Below are 24,083 nucleotides of genomic sequence, written 5' to 3'. Positions count from 1 at the left end.
GCAGGGTTAGATCGAGCACGGATACGGCGAGGCGCCTTCACGGGCGGTGCGAGAGGGAGGGAGGGAGAGTACAAGAAGCTTCGAGGAAGTGGGGAAGGATATGCTGCAGGAAGAGCGAGAGAAAAATGTGTTTTTAATGGCCCCGAGAAGAACTAACCCGAATAAGCACCTCTTGGGTGGGTTAGATTTTTGGATGAGTTAGATGCATCTAACCCAAACTAACCCTCCTGTTTGGATACTTTTGGGCTAGTTGAGTCCAAACTAACCCAAACAAACTCTAACCCATGGATCCAAATAGGGCCTACTATACTAGTACTACTATTATTGTTCGACTTCCCGAAGAGGCGAACAACCAAGCGCAAAGTAGGATAGTTACTGCTTTGATGTGTACCCTCAACTCGCCGAATGAGGAGAAGCTTGCTTACTATTACACCTCTCCCTCGCCTATGCGCGCGGTGGCTTGCAGGACGAGGAGAGGGTTTTGACTACAGTGCCCTCTACCTCACCCTCTCCCTCGCCCTCGCCCTCGCGGCGGACGTGCAACAGTTCAATCGATGTCAGATTGCCTGAAGCATATTGTACTGTAGTATCATCATTGTTGGACCTTCCGAAGAGGCGAAGAGCCAAGTATGCACTATACTAGTACTAGGAACTGGATGGAGGAGCGTCTGCATTCTTATTATATTTTTAAATTGTGCTAAAGCAATCTTCAACACATTTGGTTCTCTTCGAGGGTTCTCGCATGTGATAATGGAAGTTGATTGCATAGAACATTCGTCACAATTCTCGCTTAATTCTGGCTCATATCCTGTTACAAGTAGGAGTGCTCGGTAATATTTCCTCTTTTTTTGTTATTCAACATATAAACAGGTCAGCAAACCTTGCGGCGTATCTTTGTGCGAACCGTGCTTGCTGCACTTTGAATGTGGCCGAGAGCTGGCTTGATGAAACACCTCACTTCCTACTTCTTTTCTTGCGGGATACCTCGATTCCTAGTGACCAGTGTCTTGGCTGATCGTCCTAAGAATGCTTATATATGAATAAAACTCTCTCATTTACCCGCAAAAAAGATTAAGCCATATTAACCGGAAAGGAGGGAGTATGGACTAGCACTACTTTTCGGTGTGTCCCGTCAACTCGCAGAATGATGAGAAGCTTGAAGGACAAGGCAAAGCGCGAAGCTCGCTTACGCCTTTTGACTAATCCAACCTACCCTCGGTGGACATGCATCAGTCCATTCGGTGTCAGATTGTGAGAGGCATACACTGTAGTACCCAACATGCGGAGTACCATTATTGTTTGACTTCACGAAGAGGCCAAGAGCCAAGCGCAAGGTTTAGTAGTACGAGTAGTACTACTACTAGAACCACATGGTGGAGCGTCTATACTCTTATTTATTTTAGGAGAAGGGCGGAAAACGGCAACCCAACATGTAATGATGATATCGATCAACCAATCATGCTCGAATATATATTGGCCTCCGTGCGAGCCCGTCTGTGTGTACTCGCTCCTCATCTCTCTCATGGAACGGCGGGTTGGCCATTTTTGCCGTCAATTGAGATCGGTTTGCTCACACTCCTGTCCCACATGTCAGTGATATGCCAAAACGAGGTGCGTTGACCAACTGGCCATACGTGTACTTGGTTTTGCACCTTCATATACTACTCCTCCCTCCGTCACAGTTTACAGGGCGCGCTTCATTATGATGCATTTCTCTCAATGCATTTCTACCACCAGAGAGACTTTAGACGCATTTGGTTTAATGCTCAATTAATTAGGGCGTCGTAACTGCAATCAAGTCCACAATTTTCTCTCGATGTACTACTCCCTCCTTTCTGGTTTATAGGGATTATCTCAAAATTTTAGTTTTTCCATTTTATAAGGCTCAATTTGGTTGTTTCCCATCACATTTTCAGATTCCAAGGTGTATTAAATCATCGCATGCAAGTATTAAGAGAAAATTGACCAATGCATGTAATTTATGCATGTATGCATTGCAATTAATGCATTGGTAAACATACTTTTTTGAGGAAAACAAGAGCATTAGTTTGGGTGCTTTTGCAAACTCCAAAAGGTATTCCACCACTCACCATCTACCTTGGTTGGTGAGATTTTTTAACTGAGCCTTATAAACCAGAAAGGAGGGAGTACTACGGAGTGGAGTAAGTGCATGCAAGTGTGTACCCAGGGTGGAAGCACAACATGCATGTGTCACGTTTGTACGCATTATTTCCTCTAGTAATAGACATTGTGCTATAACTACCAATGCTATTTTTGAGGCCGATCGCTAGTCACCTTGGTCCCACAGATTTTTTCTTTTTTCTGAAGCGCGCTCTATAAAATAGTGACGAATTGAGTAGTATGAGCGGATTCAAAGAAGAGCGTATTGATGGTTGCTTTTTCCGAAAAACATACAGTGGGAAAGGTGGGGCTTACGATTTGACTGCTCATTACTCACTATTAATGCGGCGCAATGACCGGGCTGAGTCTCCCTTTGTGCAGTCGCGCTGAAATGTAGAGACGTTGCCCGTGTGACATTTTAGTACAACTGCACAAAACACTCTTAAGAAAAAAGTGATTTGTGCAGTTCACCAAAAGGTCGCAATAGCAACGAGGTGCAATGGATAGCCCTGTTTGCAAAAAAGAGGTAGAAAGGAAACAATTACTGGCCAATAACAGTTGATGACACATGCGACGATAAAAAAGAAGCATATTCCTTGTCCTAAGGGAAGATAACAGCATGGTTGTGTATGTCTAAAACGGTGTGAGGACGAGATTGCAATATGGAAAGTATGCCGGATGAGCTACATTTTGGGCAAAGAACTATGGAAGATCCACATGCAGCGACGTGGGAAGACGGGCAGTGGAGCAAGGCCGGAGGGGACTTGGAGGTCGTTGGTGTTGGGGATCGTTGCAGAAAATAAAAAATTTCTACGCATCACCAAGATAAATCTATGGAGTCATCTAGCAACGAGAGAGATATATTCATCTACATACCCTTGTAGATCGCGAGCGGAAGCGTTCAAGAGAATGGGGTTGATGGAGTCGTACTCGCCGTGATCCAAATCACCGAAGATCGTAGCGCCGAACGGACGACACCTCCGCGTTCAACACATGTACGGAGTGGAGACGTCTCCCGCACCTTGATCCAACAAGGAGGAGGGAGAGGTTGAGGCAGATATCTCCAGAAGCAGCACGATGATGTGGTGGTGATGGAGAGGCAGTACTCCGGCAGGGCTTTTCCAAGCTTCTGCGGAGGAGGAGAGGTGTTGGGGAGGGGAGCGGCTGCGCCTTTGGAGGTGTGTGTGCAGCCCTCCCCTCTCCCCTCTATTTACAGGGGGAGGAGGAAGGGGGCCGGCCCCCTGTAGATGATATCTAGAGGGGAAGGGGGCGGCCAAGGGGGGAACTTGCCCCCCAAGCAAGGGGGGGGGGGCGCCCCCCTTAGGGTTTCCCCCTAACCCGAGGCGCATGGGCCCAAGGGGGGGATGCGCCAGCCCTCTAAGGGATGGTTCCCTTCCCTCTACGGCCCATGAGGCCCTCCGGGAGAGGTGGCCCCTCCCAGTGGACCCCCGGAACCCTTCCGGTGGCCCCGGTACAATATCGGTATGCCCCCGAACTTTTCCGGTGACCGTATCACAACTTCCCATATATAAATCATCACCTCCAGACCATTCCGGAACTCCTCGTGACGTCCGGGATCTCATCCGGGACTCCGAACAACATTCGGTAATCACATACAAGTCTTCCTAATAACCCTAGCTTCACCGAACCTTAAGTGTGTAGACCCTACGGGTTCAGGAATCACACAGACATGACCGAGACAGCTCTCTGGCCAATAACCAACAGCGGGATCTGGATACCCGTGTTGGCTCCCACATGTTCCATGATGATCTCATCGGATGAACCACGATGTCGAGGATTCAAGTAATCTCGTATACAATTCCCTGTGTCACACGGTACGTTACTTGCCCGAGATACGATCGTCGGTATCCCAATACCTCGTTCAATCTCGTTTCCGGCAAGTCACTTTACTCGTTCCGTAATGCATGATCCCGTGACCAACCACTTGGTCACACTGAGCTCATTATGATGATGCATTACTGAGTGGGCCCGAAGATACCTCTCCATCATCCGGAGTGACAAATCCTAGTCTCGATCCGTGTCAACCCAACAGACACTTTTGGAGATGCCTGTAGCATACCTTTATAGCCACCCAGTTATGTTGTGATGTTTGGTACACCCAAAGCACTCCTACGGTATCCGGGAGTTACACGATCTCATGGTCTAAGGAAATGATACTTGACATTAGAAAAGCTCTAGCAAACGAACTACACGATCTTGTGCTATGCTTAGAATTGGGTCTTGTCCATCACATCATTCTCCCAATGATGTGATCCCGTTATCGATGACATCCAATGTCATGGTCAGGAAACCATAACCATCCATTGATCAACGAGCTAGTCAACTAGAGGCTCACTAGGGACATGTTGTGGTCTATGTATTCACACATGTATTACGATTTCTGGATAACTCAATTATAGCATGAACAATAGACAATTATCATGAACAAGGAAATATAATAATAACCATTTTATTATTGCCTCTAGGGCATATTTCCAACAGTCTCCCAGTTGCACTAGAGTCAATAATCTAGTTACATTGTGATGAATCAAACACCCATAGAGTTCTGGTGTTGATCATGTTTTGCTCGCCGAAGAGGTTTAGTCAACGGATCTGCGACATTCAGATCCGTATGCACTTTGCAAATATCTATGTCTCCATCTTGAACATTTTCACGAATGGAGTTGAAGCGACGCTTGATGTGCCTGGTTTTCTTGTGAAACCTGGGCTCCTTGGCAAGGGCAATGGTTCCAGTGTTGTCACAAAAGAGAGTCATCGGCCCCGACGCATTGGGAATAACTCCTAGGTCGGTAATGAACTCCTTCATCCAGATTGCTTCATGTGCTGCCTCCGGGGCTGCCATGTATTCTGCTTCACATGTAGATCCCGCCACGACGCTTTGCTTGCAACTGCACCAGCTTACTGCCCCACCATTCAAAATATACACGTATCCGGTTTGTGACTTAGAGTCATCCAGATCTGTGTTGAAGCTGGTGTCGACGTAACCCTTTACGACGAGCTCTTCATCACCTCCATAAACGAGAAACATATCCTTAGTCCTTTTCAGGTACTTTAGGATATTCTCGAACACTGTCCAGTGTTCCATGCCGGGATTACTTTGGTACCTTCCTACCAAACTTACGACAAGGTTTACATCAGGTCTGGTACACAGCATGGCATACATAATAGACCCTATAGCCGAGGCATAGGGGATGGCACTCATCTTTTCTCTATCTTCTGCCATGGTCGGGCATTGAGCCGAGCTCAATTTCACACCTTGCAACACAGGTAAGAACCCCTTCTTGGACTGATCCATATTGAACTTCTTCAATATCTTATCAAGGTATGTGCTTTGTGAAAGACCTATGAGGCGTCTCGATCTATCTCTATAGATCTTGATGCCTAATATGTAAGCAGCTTCTCCAAGGTCCATCATTGAAAAACACTTATTCAAGTAGGCCTTAATGCTGTCTAAAAGTTCTATATCATTTCCCATCAAAAGTATGTCATCTACATATAATATGAGAAATGCTACAGAGCTCCCACTCACTTTCTTGTAAATGCAGGCTTCTCCATAAGTCTGCATAAACCCAAACGCTTTGATCATTTCATCAAAGCGAATGTTCCAACTCTGAGATGCTTGCACCAGCCCATAGATGGAGCGCTGGAGCTTGCATACCTTGTTAGCATTCTTAGGATCGACAAAACCTTCCGGCTGCATCATATACAATTCTTCCTTAAGGAAGCCATTAAGGAATGCCATTTGGACGTCCGTTTGCCATATCTCATAATCGTAGAATGCGGCAATTGCTAACATGATTCAGACGGACTTCAGCTTCGCTATGGGTGAGAAAGTCTCAACGTAGTCAATCCCTTGAACTTGTCGATAACCCTTAGCGACAAGTCGAGCTTTATAGATGGTAACATTACCATCCGCGTCCGTCTTCTTCTTAAAGATCGATTTATTTTCTATCGCTTGCCGATCATCGGGCAAGTCTGTCAAAGTCCATACTTTGTTTTGATACATGGATCCTATCTCGGATTGCATGGCTTCAAGCCATTTGTTGGAATCTGGGCCCGCCATCGCTTCTTCATAGTTCGAAGGTTCACATTTATCTAATAACATGATTTCCAGGACAGGGTTGCCATACCATTCTGGTGTGGAACGTGTCCTTGTGGACCTTCGAAGTTCAGTAGCAACTTGATCCGAAGTACCTTGATCATCATCATTAACTTCCTCTCTAGTCGGTGCAGGCACCACAAGAACATCTTCTTGAGCTGCGCTACTTACCGGTTCGAGAGGCAGTACTTCATCGAGTTCTACTTTCCTCCCACTTATTCCTTTTGAGAGAAACTCTTTCTCCAGAAAGGACCCGTTCTTGGCAACAAAGATCTTGCCTTCGGATCAAAGGTAGAAGGTATACCCAATGGTTTCCTTAGGGTATCCTATGAAGACGTATTTTTCTGACTTGGGTTCGAGCTTTTCAGGTTGAAGTTTCTTGACATAAGCATCGCATTCCCAAACTTTTAGAAACGACAACTTAGGTTTCTTTCCAAACCATAATTCATACGGTGTCATCTCAACGGATTTAGACGGTGCCCTATTTAAAGTGAATGTAGTTGTCTCTAAAGCGTATCCCCAAAATGATAGCGGTAAGTCGGTAAGAGACATCATAGACCGCACCATATCCAATAGAGTGCGATTACCACGTTCGGACACACCGTTACGCTGAGGTGTTCCAGGCAGCATGAGTTGTGAAACAATTCTAGATTTCCTTAAGTGCGTACCAAACTCGTGACTTAAATATTCTCCCCCGCAATCTGATTGTAAGAACTTTATTTTTCTGTCATGTTGATTCTCTCTACCTCATTCTGAAATTCCTTGAACTTTTCAAAGGTCTCAAACTTGTGTTTCATCAAGTAAACATACCCATATCTACTCAAGTCATCAGTGAGGGTGAGAACATAACGATAGCCTCCGCGAGCCTCAACGCTCATTGGACCGCACACATCAGTATGTATATTTGCAATAAGCTGGTTGCTCGCTCCATTGTTCCGGAGAACGAAGTCTTGGTCATTTTACCCATGAGGCATGGTTCGCACGTGTCAAATGGTTCGAAATCAAGAGACTCCAAAAGTCCATCTGTATGGAGCTTCTTCATGCGTTTGACACCAATGTGACCAAGGCGGCAGTGCCACAGTTATGTGGGACTATCATTATCAATCTTACATCTTTTGGTATTCACACTATGAATATGCGTAACATCACGTTCAAGATTCATTAAGAATACACCATTGACCAGTGGGGCATGACCATAAAACATATCTCTCATATAAATAGAACAACCATTATTCTCAGATTTAAATGAGTAGCCATCTCGTATTAAACGAAATCCAGATACAATGTTCATGCTCAAAGCTGGCACTAAATAACAATTATTGAGGTTTAAAACTAACCCCGTAGGTAAATGTAGAGGTAGCGTGCCGACGGCGATCACATCGACCTTGGAACCATTCCCGACGCGCATCGTCACCTCATCCTTCGCCAGTCTCCGCTTATTCTGCAGCTCCTGTTTTGAGTTACAAATATGAGCAATCGCACCGGTATCAAATACTGAGGGAGTTCCGGACTAGGGGGTGTCCGGATAGCCGAACTATCATCATCGGACGGACTCCAAGACTATGAAGATACAAGATTGAAGACTTCGTCCCGTGTCCGGATGGGACTTTCCTTGCCGTGGAAGGCAAGCTTGGCGATACGGATATGTAGATCTCCTACCATTGTAACCGACTTTGTGTAACCCTAGCCCTCTCCGGTGTCTATATAAACCGGATGGTTGTAGTCCATAGGACGAACAACAATCATACCATAGGCTAGCTTCTAGGGTTTAGCCTCCATGATATCGTGGTAGATCCACTCTTGTAATACACATCATCAATATTAATCAAGCAGGAAGTAGGGTTTTACCTCCATCAAGAGGGCCCAAACCTGGGTAAAACATCGTGTCCCCCTACCCAAGATCTGCCGGTTTTGACACCGACATTGGTGCTTTCATTGAGAGTTCCTCTGTGCCGTCATCGATAGGCTCGATGGCTTCTTCAATCATCATCCACGACGTGGTCCAGGGTGAGACCTTCCTCCCCGGACAGATCTTCATATTCGGCGGCTTCGCACTGTGGGCCAATTCGCTTGGCCAACTGGAGAAGATCGAAAGCTACGCCCCTGGCCGTCAGGTCAGATTTGGAAGTTTGAACTTCACGGCTGACATCCGCGGGGACTTGATCCTCAATGGATTCGAGCCACAGCCGAGCGTGCCGCACTGTCATGGCGAGCATGATTTAGCTCTGCAGCCGGACAGTACCCTGGAGGCCGCACTCGAAACCGCTCCGATCTTCAATTCGGAGCCGGCTGCGTAGATCGAGGACGGATGCCTAGACACTGCCTCGGGGGCTGCAACCTCTACGGCGATAGAACCGAACACTGATCTTGTCCCTCATAAAGCTCGTGACTCCGAGGTGCCGGACTCCTTGCCGGACTCCGAACCTCCCGCGCCCCCTCCGGTCGAATCCGATTGGGCGCCGATCATGGAGTTCACCGCAGCGGACATCTTTCAACACTCACCTTTCAGCGACATCTTGAGTTCGCTAAAGTATCTCTCGTTATCAGGAGAGCCATGGCCGGACTGTGGTCAGGACGGCTGGGATGCAGACGATGAAGAAATTCAAAGCCCAGCCACCACCTACTTGGTAGCCGCTGTCGACGATCTAAGCGACATGCTAGACTACGACTCCGAAGACATCGACGGTATGGACGACGATGCCGGAGACGACCAAGAACCAGCGCCTACTGGGCACTGGACAGCCACCTCATCATATGATATATACATGGTGGATATCCCAAAAGATGGGAATGGCGAAGGAACAGAGGAGGATGACCCCTCCAAAAAGTATGCCAAGCGCCGGCGTCAGCGGCGCCGCTCTAAATCCCGCCACAACAAGAATGAAGAGTCCGGCACCGGAGATAATAATACACCGGACAGTGCCGAAGACAACCCACTCCAGCAAGATCAAGCACAGGAGGACGAAGAGGCCAGCCCTCACGAGAGAGCGGCAGAAGAAGAGGTAGAGGATTATATGCCTCCCTCCTGAGACGAAGCGAGCCTCGACGATGACGAATTCGTCGTGCCTGAGGATCCCGTCGAACAAGAGCGTTTTAAACGCAGGCTTATGGCCACGACGAACAGCCTCAAGAAAAAGCAGCAACAACTTAGAGCTGATCAAGATCTGCTAGCCGACAGATGGACTGAAGTCCTCGCGGTCGAAGAGCATGAGCTCGAACGCCCCTCCAAAAGCTACCCTAAACGCAAGCTGCTCCCTCGATTAGAGGAGGAGGCGTATGAACCCGCATCACCAGGAGACAATACGGCTGACCGACCACCCCGTGGTCGCGACAGAGAGGCCTCTAGGCCCTTCACTAGACCCGTACCCCGGCGTCGCTCGAAAAGCACAAGGCCACAGGGGAACGCTCCGGCCTTGCGAGATATATTGGAGGATAAGGCAAGACAATCAAGATCGATCTATGGATCGCGTGGGCGCCCCACGGTACGTGACGACAACTGTCGCGCCGGACACAGTAAGTCCGGCCGGGCCAAACAAAATAGACAAAGCTCTTTTGAGCTCCATCGTGATATCGCCCAGTATAGAGGCGCCGCACACCCACTATGCTTCACAGATGAAGTAATGGATCATCAAATCCCCAGAGGGTTTAAACTCGTGAATATCGAATCTTACGATGGCACAACAGACCCCGAGGTTTGGATCGAAGACTATCTCCTTCACATCCACATGGCCCGCGGCGACGATCTTCACGCCATCAAATATCTCCCCCTCAAGCTTAAAGGACCAGCCCGGCATTGGCTCAACAACTTGCCAGCAGAGTCAATTGGGAGTTGGGAAGACCTGGAAGCCGCATTCCTCGATAACTTCCAAGGCAGTTATGTGCGACCACCAGACGCTGATGACCTAAGCCACATAATTCAGCAGCCAGACGAATTGTCCAGACAATTCTGGACACGGTTCTTAACCAAGAAAAACCAAATCATCAACTGTCCGGATGCGGAGGCCCTCGCGGCCTTCAAGCATAACATCCGCGACGAGTGGCTTGCCCGGCACCTGGGATAGGAAAAGCCGAAATCCATGGCAGCCCTCACATCACTCATGACCCGCTTCTGCGCGGGTGAGGACAGCTAGCTAGCACGCAGCAACAACCTCAGTAAAAATTCTGGCAGTCCGGATATCAAAGACCGTAATGGCAGGTCGCGTCATAACAAAAACAAACGCCGCATTAACGGCGACAATAGTGAGGATACGGCAGTCAATGTCGGATTCAGAGGCTCTAAACCCGGTCAGCGGAAAAAGCCATTCAAAAGAACTACTCCGGGCCCGTCCAATTTGGACCGAATACTCGACCGCTTGTGCCAGATACACGACACCCCCGAAAAGCCAGCTAACCACACCAACAGGGACTGTTGGGTATTCAAGCAGGCAGGCAAGTTAATTGCCGAAAACAATGACAAGGGGCTGCATAGCGATGACGAGGAAGAGACCCGACCACCGAACAATAGAGGACAGAAGGGTTTCCCCCCACAGGTGCGGACGGTGAACATGATATAAGCAACGCACATACCCAAAAGGGAGCGGAAGCATGCACTCAGGGATGTCTAAGCGATGGAGCCAGTTGCCCCGAAGTTCAATCCATGGTCCTCCTACCCCGATCACTTTTGACCGAAGGGACCACCCCACCAGCATCCGCCACGGCGGATTTGCCGCATTGGTTTTAGACCCAATCATTGACGGGTTTCACCTCACTAGAGTCCTGATGGACGGCGGCAGCAGCCTGAACCTGCTTTATCAGGATACAGTGCGCAAAATGGGCATAGACCCCTCAAGGATTAAACCTACCAAGACGACCTTTAAAGGCGTCATAACAGGTGTAGAAGCCAATTGTACAGGATCAATTACACTGGAAGTGGTCTTTGGATCCCCGGATAACTTCCGAAGCAAGGACTTAATCTTCGACATAGTCCCGTTCCGCAGCGGCTATCATGCCCTGCTCGGACGTACCGCATTTGCAAAGTTCAATGCGGTGCGTCACTACGCATACCTCAAGCTCAAGATGCCAGGCCCTCGAGGAGTCATCACGGTCAACGGAAACACTGAACGTTCTTTCCGAACGGAGGAACATACAGCGGCTCTCGCGGCAGAAGTACAATGCAGCCTCTTAAGGCAATTCTCGAGTCCGGCCGTTAAGCGGCCGGACATAGCTAAGCGCGCCCGGAGTAACATACAACAAGACCACCTGGCACGTTTCGAGCACGCGTAGCAGTGCGGCCCCAACCCCAGCCCCTATAAAACGTCAAGACAGGTCCCTCACGTACACCATTACGCTCTGAAGATACCATGGGCATGGGGAGAGGGGCACGACCATGATAGGCCCAGACTGCGGCACAACCACACCGGGGGCTCTCAAGTGTGTCGTTCTTTTTTCTTTTCTTTTTTCTTTTTACCCACAGGACTCCGTTCGTCAGAGGCCCTGTCCGGCAGCAGACCTGCCGAACTCACGATGCAACAGCCAGGGAAGGATAAAGGCTACAACGAATATCCAGGTGGTCTCCATTACGAGCATTAAATCTGCTTTGCGCACCATTCGGCAGCCTACCCCTGGAGGTGGACATGTTTAACAGTCCCATCCCTTGCTTATCGCACCATTTGTATCGTTCTGCACTTACAGCAGTCTTTCTTGAATAAACAATGCAGCACCTTTTTCTTATAATTGCATTTCCTTTTTATACATATGTTCATTTACGGCATGTTGCATCCGTACACTTTGGTACGGCTAAAATACACCAGGGGCTTATGTTTCCCGCATCATGGTGTGATAAGTCCGAACACTTTCACAAGTGCGGCACCCCGAACTTATAGCACTATATGCATCGGCTCCGAATCATGTCTTGGGTCAATAGTTGGGTTTGCCCGGCTCCCATGTTTTGGTACCTTACGTTCCGTTGTATCGGCTAAGGTAGCACTGGGAGAACCACTGCGATTGCGCCCCAGTTGAGCTGGGTTAACGCCTCAGTGGAGAAAGCTAAAACTGACCGTCATGATGAGGCGAGAGCCGGTCGCTGTTCGAGAGGTTTTTTGCGAGTCCTTAAAGACTTATGCCGCTTAGAGCGAGGAGCCGGATTTGTCCGGCCCAGGCGTGGATAGCGCCCCAAATTCGGCCTTCCGAAGACTAGGGGCTTCGCCGAAATTTAAAATTATAGAATTCTATGGCTAAGTGAGAGTGTTCAAGCATTATAAGTCCGGTTGCCTTGTTCGCTGTGTTGAGCGCCTCCCTAGATGGACCCAAAAATGGGAACAAGAGTGCTCAAGTTTATCCCGAACACCCCAGCACTCGTGGCATGGGGGCTGAAGCCGACGACTTGCCATCTCTCAGATTTGATAAACAGCCGCACAGAAGGTAATATTTTAAATTATCAAGCGTTGCTTAGCGCATATGAACTAAGTTTTCAGCGCACAAGATAACAAAATGCGAGTCTACTCAAATATTACATCTTTGGAGCACTCACCCGCAATAGTGCGGGCGCCCTTCAGCACACTCTTATAATACATCTCGGGCGTGCGATGCTCCTTGCCCTCTGGTGGCGGGTCCGTCACAAGCTTCTGGGCATCCATCTTGCCCTAGTGCACCTTTGCGCGGGCAAGGGCCCGATGGGCACCCTCAATACAAGCGGAGTGCTTGATGACTTCAACCCACGAGCACGCATCGACCAGCCGCCGCACTAGGCCGAAGTAGCTCCCAGGCATGGCTTCCTTAGGCCACAGCCGAACTATGAGGCCCTTCATGGCCTGTTCGGCCGCCTTGTGGAGCTCGACCAGCTGCTTTAGCTGGTCGCTAAGGGGCACCGGATGTCCGGCCTCAGCATACTGAGACCAGAAGACCTTCTCCGTCGAGCTCCCCTCCTCGGCCCGGTAGAATGCGGCAGCATCAGACACGCTGCGAGGAAGATCTGCGAACGCTTCTGGAGAGCTCCGAATTCGGGTAAGCAACAGGTAATTAACACTCACATGCTTACTTTGCATGAAAAATGCCTTACCCGCTGCTATTTTCTTCACCGCCTCGATCTCCTGGAGGGCCTTGTAGGCTTCGGCCTTAGCGGCTTTGGCACTCTCAAGAGCCGTTGCAAGCTCAGACTCTCGAGTCTTCGAGTCACGCTCCAGGCTCTCATGTTTTTTCACGAGATCCTGGAGCTCTTGCTGTACCTCCGCCACCCGCGCCTCCTGCTTCTCTCGCTCGGTGCGCTCCGCGGCCGCATTGCGTTCGGCCGCGGCCACCGCCTCTTTCAGGGTCGCCACCTTGTTAGTGGCCCCTGCAATACCCACGTTATCCTTGTCATTCTTTTTGCAACCAAAATCCTTTTCTGTAAGGTACAATTTTAATAAGGTGTTACTCACCTTCCTTGTCCTCGAGCTGCTTCTTGGCACGGCCGAGCTCATTCTCGGACCGCTCGAGGCTTTCTTTCAAAGTATTGACCTCCGCAGTCAGTGCGGCAGAGGTCAGCAGCGCAGCCTGCAATCCCATATTGACATATTTTTTATGACTCCTGCGTATATCTTTTTAAAGATCCTCAGTCCGGCTTTTCTTTCCGAACACCGAACCGAGCATCAGGGGCTACTGTCTATGCGGTACCATTTTATATATATTGAAATTCTTACCTCAAAGCCTGTTAGAAGGCTGCTGCAAGCTTCCGTCAGCCCGCTCTTGGCGAGCTGAACCTTCTGAATCACCGCACTCATAACAGTGTGGTGTTCCTCTTCAATGGAGGCGCCATTGAGCGCCTCCAGCAAATTATCCGGCGCCTCCGGTTGGACGGAGGCAGCCGGCGTCATGGTCTTGCCCTTCTTTCGAAGGGGTCGCCCGCCGAACTCCGGAGCCACTGTGGCCTCTGGGGCTGAGTCCGGTGCAAAGTCCGGGAGGTTGTCCTGCGACACCTACGGGGCCTCCTCCTCCTGGTGGGTCCTTTCCTGGGATCCCACCTCGGCATCATCCGCGTCACGGGGGGTGGAGGCAGTCGGAAGAGAATCCATATCTGACGCACCTAAGGATCCGCTCGACGAAGCGGGAAGATCATCCTTGGGCGGACTGCAGGGTTGTATGCGGCATTAGAAAGACATTATGTGGCGAAAACGGAAAAACCTTGAAGTTATTCGGGAGTCCGGATACTTACAATCTTGCCGGAGGCTTGGCCCTTGGAGACCAGTCCTCGTCGTCGTCACTGGCGTTGGCAGAGCAGTCCGGGGGGAGAGTTTTCCCCTTCTTGGACCCTTCGGCCTCCCTTGTTGGGGAGGCCTTCCTTTTCTTCCCTCCCCCACTGGGGGAGAGGTTTTCTTTTTCTCCTCCTCGCCTTGGTGGGAGGAGTCGGCCTCGGATTTATCATCCGACAACACCTGAAAACGGGAACTCTTCCGAGTCCCCGTGGCCTTCTTCTTGGCCTTCTTCTCCGGCACCACGTGGGGTGCCGGAGCCAGCAGCCCCGTTAGGCGGGCGTCCGCTGGGTCCTCTGGCAATGGGGCCGGACAGATAGTCCGCTCGGCCTTCGCCAGCCAGTCCTGTCAAAGGCAAAGGGAGTTTAGATCCCGCATAGAGTCAAACTATGGAAAACAAGTGACATAATCACTTACCTTGTCAGCTGGACGCTGCGAGCGGAATCCGCGATCTTCGGTAGCGGATGCGGGAGCCTCGGCACCCTTGAACAGCACCTTCCAGACATCTTCGTATGTAGTGTCGAAGAGCCCGCTCAGGGTCTGGTGCTGCGCCGGATCGAACTCCCACATGTTGAAACCCCGTCGTTGGCACGGGAGAATCCGGCGGATGAGCATGACCTGGACTACGTTGACAAGCTTGAGCTTCTTGTCCACCAGCTTTTGGATACAGGCTTGGAGTCCGGTCAGCTCATCCGAATCGCCCCAAATTCGGCCACTCTCTTTCCAGGAGGTGAGCCGTGTAGGGATGCTAGATCTGAATTCGGGGGCCGCTACCCAGTCAGGGTCACGCGGCTCAGTGATGTGGAACCACCCCGATTGCCACCCCTTTATGGTTTCCACGAAAGTGCCCTCCAGCCACGTAACGTGGGACATCCTGCCCACCATGGCGCCTCCGCACTCCGCTTGGCTGCCCTTCACAACATTCGGCTTGACACTGAAGGTCTTGAGCCACAAGCTGAAGTGGGGCTAGATGCAGAGAAAGGCCTCGCACACAATGATAAACACCAAGATGTTGAGGATGAAATTCGGGGCCAGATCATGGAAATCCAGGCCATAGTAGAACATGAGTCCCCGGACAAAGGGATGAAGTGGGAAGCCCAGTCCGCGGAGGAAATGGGGAAGAAATACTACCCTCTCATGGGGCCTGGGGGTGGGGATGAGCTCTCCCTCGTCGGGGAGCCGGTGCGCGATGTTGCTGGACAAATATCCGGCGTTGCGCAGCTTCTGGATCTGCTCCTCCGTGACGGAGGAGGCCATCCACTTGCCTCCCGCTCCGGACATAGTTGGAGAAGGTTGAGGTGAGAAGTGCGGACTTGGGCGCTGGAGCTCGAGTTCGCGGAGATGGATAAGCCAAGGAGGAAGAAGGCGCGGGTAAAAGGGTTGGATCTTTATCCCCTTATATGGGCGGACAAAAACATGTGTCCCCACCGGCCTGGTAAAACTCGCTTATCTCCCAAGCGCCACAATCAATGGCGCGGTTGGGTTACCCACGTCCGTATTGATGGGAATCCCGGAATAAGGGGAACACGATCTCTGCTTCGACAAGACGTGCCAAGGAAACCGCTTCGCTAAACGCGCTGAGGTGGAACAATAAAAACAATTCGAGTAAAGGCTTGGAAGTGGTGTGACGTCACGCCACAGAATACGTCAGCAGATTGATCTTGTGTAATATTATTCTCTCTACGGTGGTACGTGGAATTTATTTTTTGCAGAGACGGACACTATCCTGGTGTTCACAATCTTCTATAAATTATTCGGAGGAGGAACCCGCCTTGCAATGCCGAAGACAATATGCGCGCCGGACTCGTCGTCATTGAAGCCTGGTTCAGGGGCTACTGAGGGAGTTCCGGACTAGGGGTTGTCCGGATAGCCGAACTATCATCATCGGCCGGACTCCAAGACTATGAAGATACAAGATTGAAGACTTCGTCCCGTGTCCGGATGGGACTTTCCTTGGCGTGGAAGGCAAGCTTGGCGATACGGATATGTAGATCTCCTACCATTGTAACCGACTTTGTGTAACCCTAGCCCTCTCCGGTGTCTATATAAACCGGATGGCTGTAGTCCATAGGACGAACAACAATCATACCATAGGCTAGCTTCTAGGGTTTAGCCTCCTTGATCTCGTGGTAGATCCACTCTTGTAACACACATCATCAATATTAATCGAGTAGGACGTAGGGTTTTACCTCCATCAAGAGGGCCCGAACCTGGGTAAAACATCGTGTCCCTTGTCTCCTATTACCATCCGCCTAGACGCACAGTTCGGGACCCCCTACCCGAGATCCGCCGGTTTTGACACCGACAAATACCCAGGAGCTACTACGAGTACTGGTAAGGTACACATCGATAACATGTATATGACATATACCTTTGGTGTTGCCGGCATTCTTATCTGCTAAGTACTTGGGGCAGTTCCGCTTCTAGTGTCTGCTTCCCTTTCAATAAAAGCACTCAGTCTCAGGTTTGGGTCCATGCTTTGGCTTCTTCCCGACAACTGGCTTACCATGCGCGACAACTCCCTTGCCGTCCTTCTTGAAGTTCTTCTTACCCTTGCCTTTCTTGAAACTAGTGGTTTTATTGACCATCAACACTTGATGTTCCTTTTTTATTTCTACCTCCGCTGATTTCAGCATTGAAAATACCTCAGGAATAGTTTTCACCATCCCCTGCATATTGTAGTTCATCACAAAGCTCTTGTAGCTTGGCGGGAGCGACTGAAGGATTCTGTCAATGACCGCGTCATCCGGGAGGTTAACTCCCAGCTGAGACAAGTGGTTGTGCAACCCAGACATTTTGAGTATGTGCTCGCTGACAGAACTATTCTCCTCCACCTTACAACTATAGAACTTGTCGGGGACTTCATATCTCTCGACCCGGGCATGAGCTTGGAAAACCATTTTCAGCTCTTGGAACATCTCATATGCTCCGTGTTCCTCAAAACGCTTTTGGAGCCCCGGTTCTAAGCTGTAAAGCATGCCACACTGCACCAGGGAGTAATCATCACTACGCGACTGCCAGGCATTCATAAAGTCTTCAGTTGCTGGGAAAACGGGTGCTTCACCTAGTGGTGCATCTAGGAGATATGCTCTTTTGGCAGCTATGAGGATGATCCTCAAGTTCCGGACCCAGTCCGTGTAGTTGTTGCCATCATCTTTCAGCTTGGTTTTCTGTAGGAACGCGTTGAAGTTGAGGGAAACATTAGCGTGGGCCATTTGATCTACAAGACATATTGCAAAAGTTTTAGACTAAGTTCATGATAATTAAGTTCATCTAATCAAATTATTTAATGAACTCCCACTTAGATAGACATCCCTCTAGTCATCTAAGTGATCAATGATCCGAGTCAACTAGGCCGTGTCCGATCATCACGTGAGAAGGACTAGTCATCATCGGTGAACATCTTCATGTTGATCATATCTTCTATATGACTCATGTTCGACCTTTCGGTCTCTTTTGTTCCGAGGCCATGATTGTACATGCTAGGCTCGTCAAGTCAACCTAAGTGTTTTTGCATGTGTAAATCTGTCTTACACCCGCTGTATGTGAACGTTAGAATCTATCACACCCGATCTTCACCTGCTGCTTCGAAACAACGAACTTTTGCAAGGACACACAGTTAGGGGGAACACTTTCTTGAAATTATTATGAGGGGTCATCTTATTCACTACCATCGTTCTAAGCAAATAAGATGCAAAAACATGATAAACATCACATGCAATCAAATAGTGACATGATATGGCCAATATCATTTTGCTCCTTTTGATCTCCATCTTCGGGGCGCCATGATCACCATCGTCACCGGCATGACACCATGATCTCAATCATCATGATCTCCATCATCATGATCTCCATCATCGTGACTTCATGAAGTTGTCACGCCAACGATTACTTCTACTACTATGGCTAACGGTTTAGCAATAAAGTAAAGTAATTACATGGCGTTATTCAATGACACGCAGGTCATACAATAATAAACACAACTCCTATGGCTCCTGCCGGTTGTCATACTCATCGACATGCAAGTCATGATTCCTATTACAAGAGCATGATCAATCTCATACATCACATATATGTCATTTATCACATCCTTTTGGCCATATCACATCACAAGGCATATGCTGCGAAAACAAGTTAGACGTCCTCTAATTGTTGTTGCGTGATTTTACGTGGCTGCAATGGGGTTCTAGCAAGAATGTTTCTTACCCACGTCAAAACCACAACGTGATATGCCAATTTCTATTTACCCTTCATAAGGACCCTTTTCATCGAATCCGATCTGACTAAGGTGGGAGAGACAGACACCCGCTAGCCACCTTATGCAACTAGTGCATGTCAGTCGGTGGAACCTGTCTCATGTAAGCGTACGTGTAAGGTTGGTCCGGGCTGCTTCATCGCACGATGCCACCAAAACAAGATAAGACTAGCAGTGGCAAGTAAATTGACAAAATCTACGCCCACAACAAAATTGATTTCTACTCGTGCATAGAAACTACGCATAGACCTAGCTCATGATGCCACTGTTGGGGATCGTTGCAGAAAATAAAAATTTTCTACTCATCACCAAGATCAATCTATGGAGTCATCTAGCAACGAGAGAGATAGCAGTGCATCTACATACCCTTGTAGATCACGAGCGGAAGCGTTCAAGATAACGGGGTTGATGGAGTCGTACTCGTCGTGATCCAAATCACCAAAGATCCTAGCGCCGAACGGACGACACCTCCGCGTTCAACACATGTACGGAGCGGAGACGCCTCCTGTGCCTTGATCCAGCAAGGAGGAGGGAGAGGTTTAGGAAGAGATCTCCAGCAGCAGCACGACGGCGTGGTGGTGATGGAGAGGCAGTACTCCGGCACGGCTTCGCCAAGCTTCTGCGGAGGAGGAGAGGTGTTGCGGAGGGGAGGGGCTGCGCCTTGGAGGTGTGTGTGTTGCCCTCCCCTCGCCCCTCTATTTATAGGGGGGGAGGAAGGGGGCCAGCCCCCTATGGATGAGATCTAGAGGGAGGGGGAGGGGCGGCGAAAAAGGGGGGAACTTGCCCCCCCATGCAAGGGGGGGGGGTGCCCCCTTAGGGTTTCTCCCCCAACCCTAGGCGCATGGGCCCAAGGGGGGGATGCGCCCAGCCCTCTAAGGGCTGGTTCCCTTCCCTCTACGACCCATGAGGCCCTCCAGGAGAGGTGGCCCCTCCCGGTGGACCCCGGAACCCTTCCGGTGGCCCCGGTACAATACCGGTATGCCCCCGAACTTTTCCGGTGACCATATCACAACTTCCCATATATAAATCTTCACCTCCGGACAATTCCGGAACTCCTCGTGAGATCTGGGATCTCATACGGGACTCCGAACAACATTCGGTAATCACATACAAGTCGTCCTAATAACCCTAGCGTCACCGAACCTTAAGTGTGTAGACCCTACGGGTTCGGGAATCACGCAGACATGACCGAGATAGTTCTCCGGCCAATAACCAACAGCGGGATCTGGATACCCATGTTGGCTCCCACATGTTCCACGATAATCTCATCGGATGAACCCCGATGTCGAGGATTCAAGTAATCCCGTATACAATTCCCTTTGTCACACGGTACGTTACTTGCCCGAGATTCGATCATCGGTATCCCAATACCTCGTTCAATTTCGTTTCTGGCAAGTCACTTTACTCGTTCCGTAATGCATGATCCCGTGACCAACCACTTGGTCACATTGAGCTCATTATGATGATGCATTACTAAGTGGGACCAAAGATACCTCTCCGTCATACGAAGTGACAAATCCCAATCTCGATCCGTGTCAACCCAACAGACACTTTTGGAGATACCTGTAGTATATCTTTATAGCCACCCAGTTACGTTGTGACGTTTGGAACACCAAAGCACTCCTACAGTATCTGGGAGTTACACGATCTCATGGTCTAAGGAAATGATACTTGACATTAGAAAAGCTCTAGCAAACGAACTACACGATCTTGTGCTATGCTTAGGATTGGGTCTTGTCCATCACATCATTCTCCCAATGATGTGATCCCGTTATCAATGACATCCAATGTACATGGTCAGGAAACCGTAACCATCCATTGATCAACGAGCTAGTCAACTAGAGGCTCACTAGGGACATGTTGTGGTCTATGTATTCACACACGTATTATGATTTCCGGATAACACAATTATAGCATGAACAATAGAAAATTATCATGAACAAGGAAATACAATAATAACCATATTTCCAACAGTCGGGATGTAACTAGGTGAGCGGCGGCGGGCGGAATCTGCCCATACAGCGGTAGCGAGCAGGTGGCGTAGGCCCTATCGCACTGGAGCTTGGTCAGAGAGAACGTCATGTACCGCAGATCGGGACATGCTGCCTCAGCACCGTCGAACGGAGAAACGATGCACTTCCTCCCTTTCCCCCGGCGGACGGGATGCGGCCGGATCACTAACCAACGATGAGAGAGAGAGAGGCCACCGCAGCCTTGTGTGAGATACTATGAAGAGAGACAGACCAGACAGGCACGCTCCATTGTATATAGTGGAGCGGACTACTGTTTTCTCCATAAAAATAGTTCTATATTCTATGTACGTGCCATTGAGCGCTATAACTTTATTTAAGAATAACGCGCCAACCCGTCAAGTCTAACTTTGTTTCGTGCACGCGTGGTACCACAACCTCCCTAGGTAAACAACCGCTACACGCGTTCAAATTAGCACGTGGGCTGCCATTTCATAGAGAAATGAGCTCCACCATGTACTCGCACGGGTGTGGCTGGGCATGAAGCGTGAGTACGTGCACGGTGCACCTATTCTCTTCTTGTATACGTACACCACCTATGTGGGGTTGTGTGAGAGAGATACAAACCTAGAGAGATATAGTGTGTTGGGTTCGTGAGAGTTTTTTTTGTGGTTGGGTGGGTGGGTGGGGGGGGGGGGGTCAATCAAAAAATTTAACATATGCAATGTGTGTGAAATAGAGTCCTGGATATATCAAATATAGAGAGGGGGCGATCCACGAGAAGAGAGTGGAGGTATCATCGGCTTGAGGTATCCATAGAGTCGAAGAGAGGGATGATGTGTGTGTGTGTGTGCGCGCGTGATCGATAAAGAGTGCCATCGAATTTGTGTGTGCCCACGTCAAATATATAGAGTGGCAGGCCTACTGGAAGGTGAGAGGGGACATGTGCAGTTTGTCTCTGTGGCATGGATACCTCCCTACATCGCTCGACTATTGGTGTGTGGTGGGGGGAGAGGGAGGCCTAATTAACTGTAGAGGTACAATGGCTGGTATATGTGTGGAGGAGGAGAGAGGCCTACCTCATGTATTAAGGAGATCGATCTACCTCATGTATTAAGGGAGATTGATCGACATCCATGCATATGTGTAGGAGAGGAATAAGGTTGGGAGAGAGACAGAGCTAGAGTGTTGGAGGGGGTGGTAGTGGAGTTGCTTCTAACAAATGGTGGGATAGGCTTGCTAGACAAATGGAGGGCACGCCCGCAATATCAATAAGAGAGGAGATGGCTGCTTGTCTGTGCACGTGCGTGTGAGAGACGGGTCAGGAGGCATGCACGAATGATGAGGGAGGACGATATGGCTGTGGTAAGCAGACGTAACTACGTAGGAAGATCAATCACCCTTTGTTAGAGAAAGCAGAGACATAACTTGTGAGGTACATCGATCGATGGGGGAGGGGATAGTTAAAGTCGATTTAGGTATATGTTGGGAGATCGATCGGTATACATGCATGTGTGTGTTAGAAGCAAATGAGGCACATGGAGAAGGATAGATAGAGAGAGAGGGATGCATCTAGGAGGTGGTACGAGAGGCATACCATATCGAGGGGCAAGGAGTGTGCGAGTACGAGATCGATGAAACGAGTGGTGGGAGTGAGGCATGGACGGTGATAAGAGAAGAGGGGAAGCTTGTGTTTGTGCTAGGCACACCTAGCTAGAGAAGCATATCGATCGATGTGTGCCATAAAGGAGCTGGGGGGCTTACACACAATGGGTGAAAGACCTAAAGTGAAATGACGAATTTGCGCGATGGAGCTAGAGAATGCTGAGGGAGGGTGAGAGGGATGAGGGCGTGTGCATGCACGAGAGAAAGTTAGAGCTAGCTACAAAGATAATAGGATTGTGTGGGTGTAAAAGATGAATAGAGATCATACTTCACTATAAAAAGCGAATTCGGATATTCCCAGAATTTATCATAGTGTTTTAAACCGACGCATGTGTGAATATATATAACGGTGATACACATGGTGTGGTTATGAGCATGTTATACTACATATAATATATTGTATCTCTACTTCTTATAAAAAAACAGAGTTGTTGATGATGGTGTGCCTACCATCCTGCAATATGGGCCGTCCGATTTATATCTCGCGGATCGGAAGGAAACTATGGCAATTTTGAAAAAATATACCCACACCCCTCTCCATATTTGCAAATTAGGCCCCTTGATCATGTTGTTCTTCTACGGAATGCATGGGCATCTTGCTAGTACTACGTATAGTATATAGAACATTGATTATAATTTGGGCTAATGTGTGGCTTTTGCAGCTCAGGTCTAAATACTTGTCATAATGTAGGGGGCGGGGCACTATACTTTGTGTGATAAACACGGTGTACATATGGAACATGGTTTAGATTATGAATATATAGTTAGTACATCAAATGTACTATTATTTGGATTCAACATCAATTGTATTCAAAAAATAGAATTCGAGTTCATGTAGTACACATAGTTCATATCTATCTCTATAGTAATCATGTGGTGTGTTATTAAGGTAATAACCGAATGATGGTTGAAGTTGGCAACAATCATGATTGTAGATTCTTATTGAAATAGAGAAGCGAATTCAAATTTAGTTCGAATTGCAGCGGTAGTATAGACATTTGGAATGCACTAAAATGTTGGTATGAGTAGGTTACATGCATTATACAGCAAGCGAAAAAATTTAATCGGACATAACATGGATTAATACTCCCTCCTTCCATCTATATAGGGCATAATGAGATTTTTAAGACCCCCTTTGACTGTTGACAAGATTAATAGTACATGACATGCACAATGTGAAAATTATATCATTGAAAGAACCTTTAACAGACGAATTTAACGGTGTGCTTTGTGTAAGTTGCATGTCATATATCATTGCTCTAATATTTGGTCAAAGTTAGCATCGAAAAACGCATTAGGCCCTATATAGATGGAAGGAGGGAGTAGCTTTGAATAGCATTTGTATAGTAAAACGGGGCAAGACTCTCTCTTTGTGTGGTGTGAATAGTTTTATTTTTTTCGTTTTCTTTTTGGTTGAGGGAAGTGCAAATTGATTTGGTACGTACAAGTACAATATTAATACACGTTAGGCTTGTCCTAAACTTCAACCCGCGTCTTGTTATATCCCGAAAATTCAGATATCGTGCTCTCAAAACTGGCGCCTTCACAACCCGCACCTTGCTATCCCGAAATTACAACGCGCGCGAAAAATCCCTCCAACTGTCAAATCCCGACACGCGAAATCCCCCTTCTAACCCTGAGCCGAAAGGGCCGCTAGTTCAAATCGGTGGGGGTACTTTTGTAACACACTACATTTTGTACAAGCGCGTCCCTAAGTCATGGTTCACCTCCTCCCATCGCCCCCTTTT

The sequence above is a fragment of the Triticum aestivum genome, chromosome 4B (assembly GCF_018294505.1).
Source record: "Triticum aestivum cultivar Chinese Spring chromosome 4B, IWGSC CS RefSeq v2.1, whole genome shotgun sequence".
Taxonomy (NCBI): Eukaryota; Viridiplantae; Streptophyta; class Magnoliopsida; order Poales; family Poaceae; genus Triticum; species Triticum aestivum.
Note: the sequence above shows the minus strand (reverse complement) of the source record.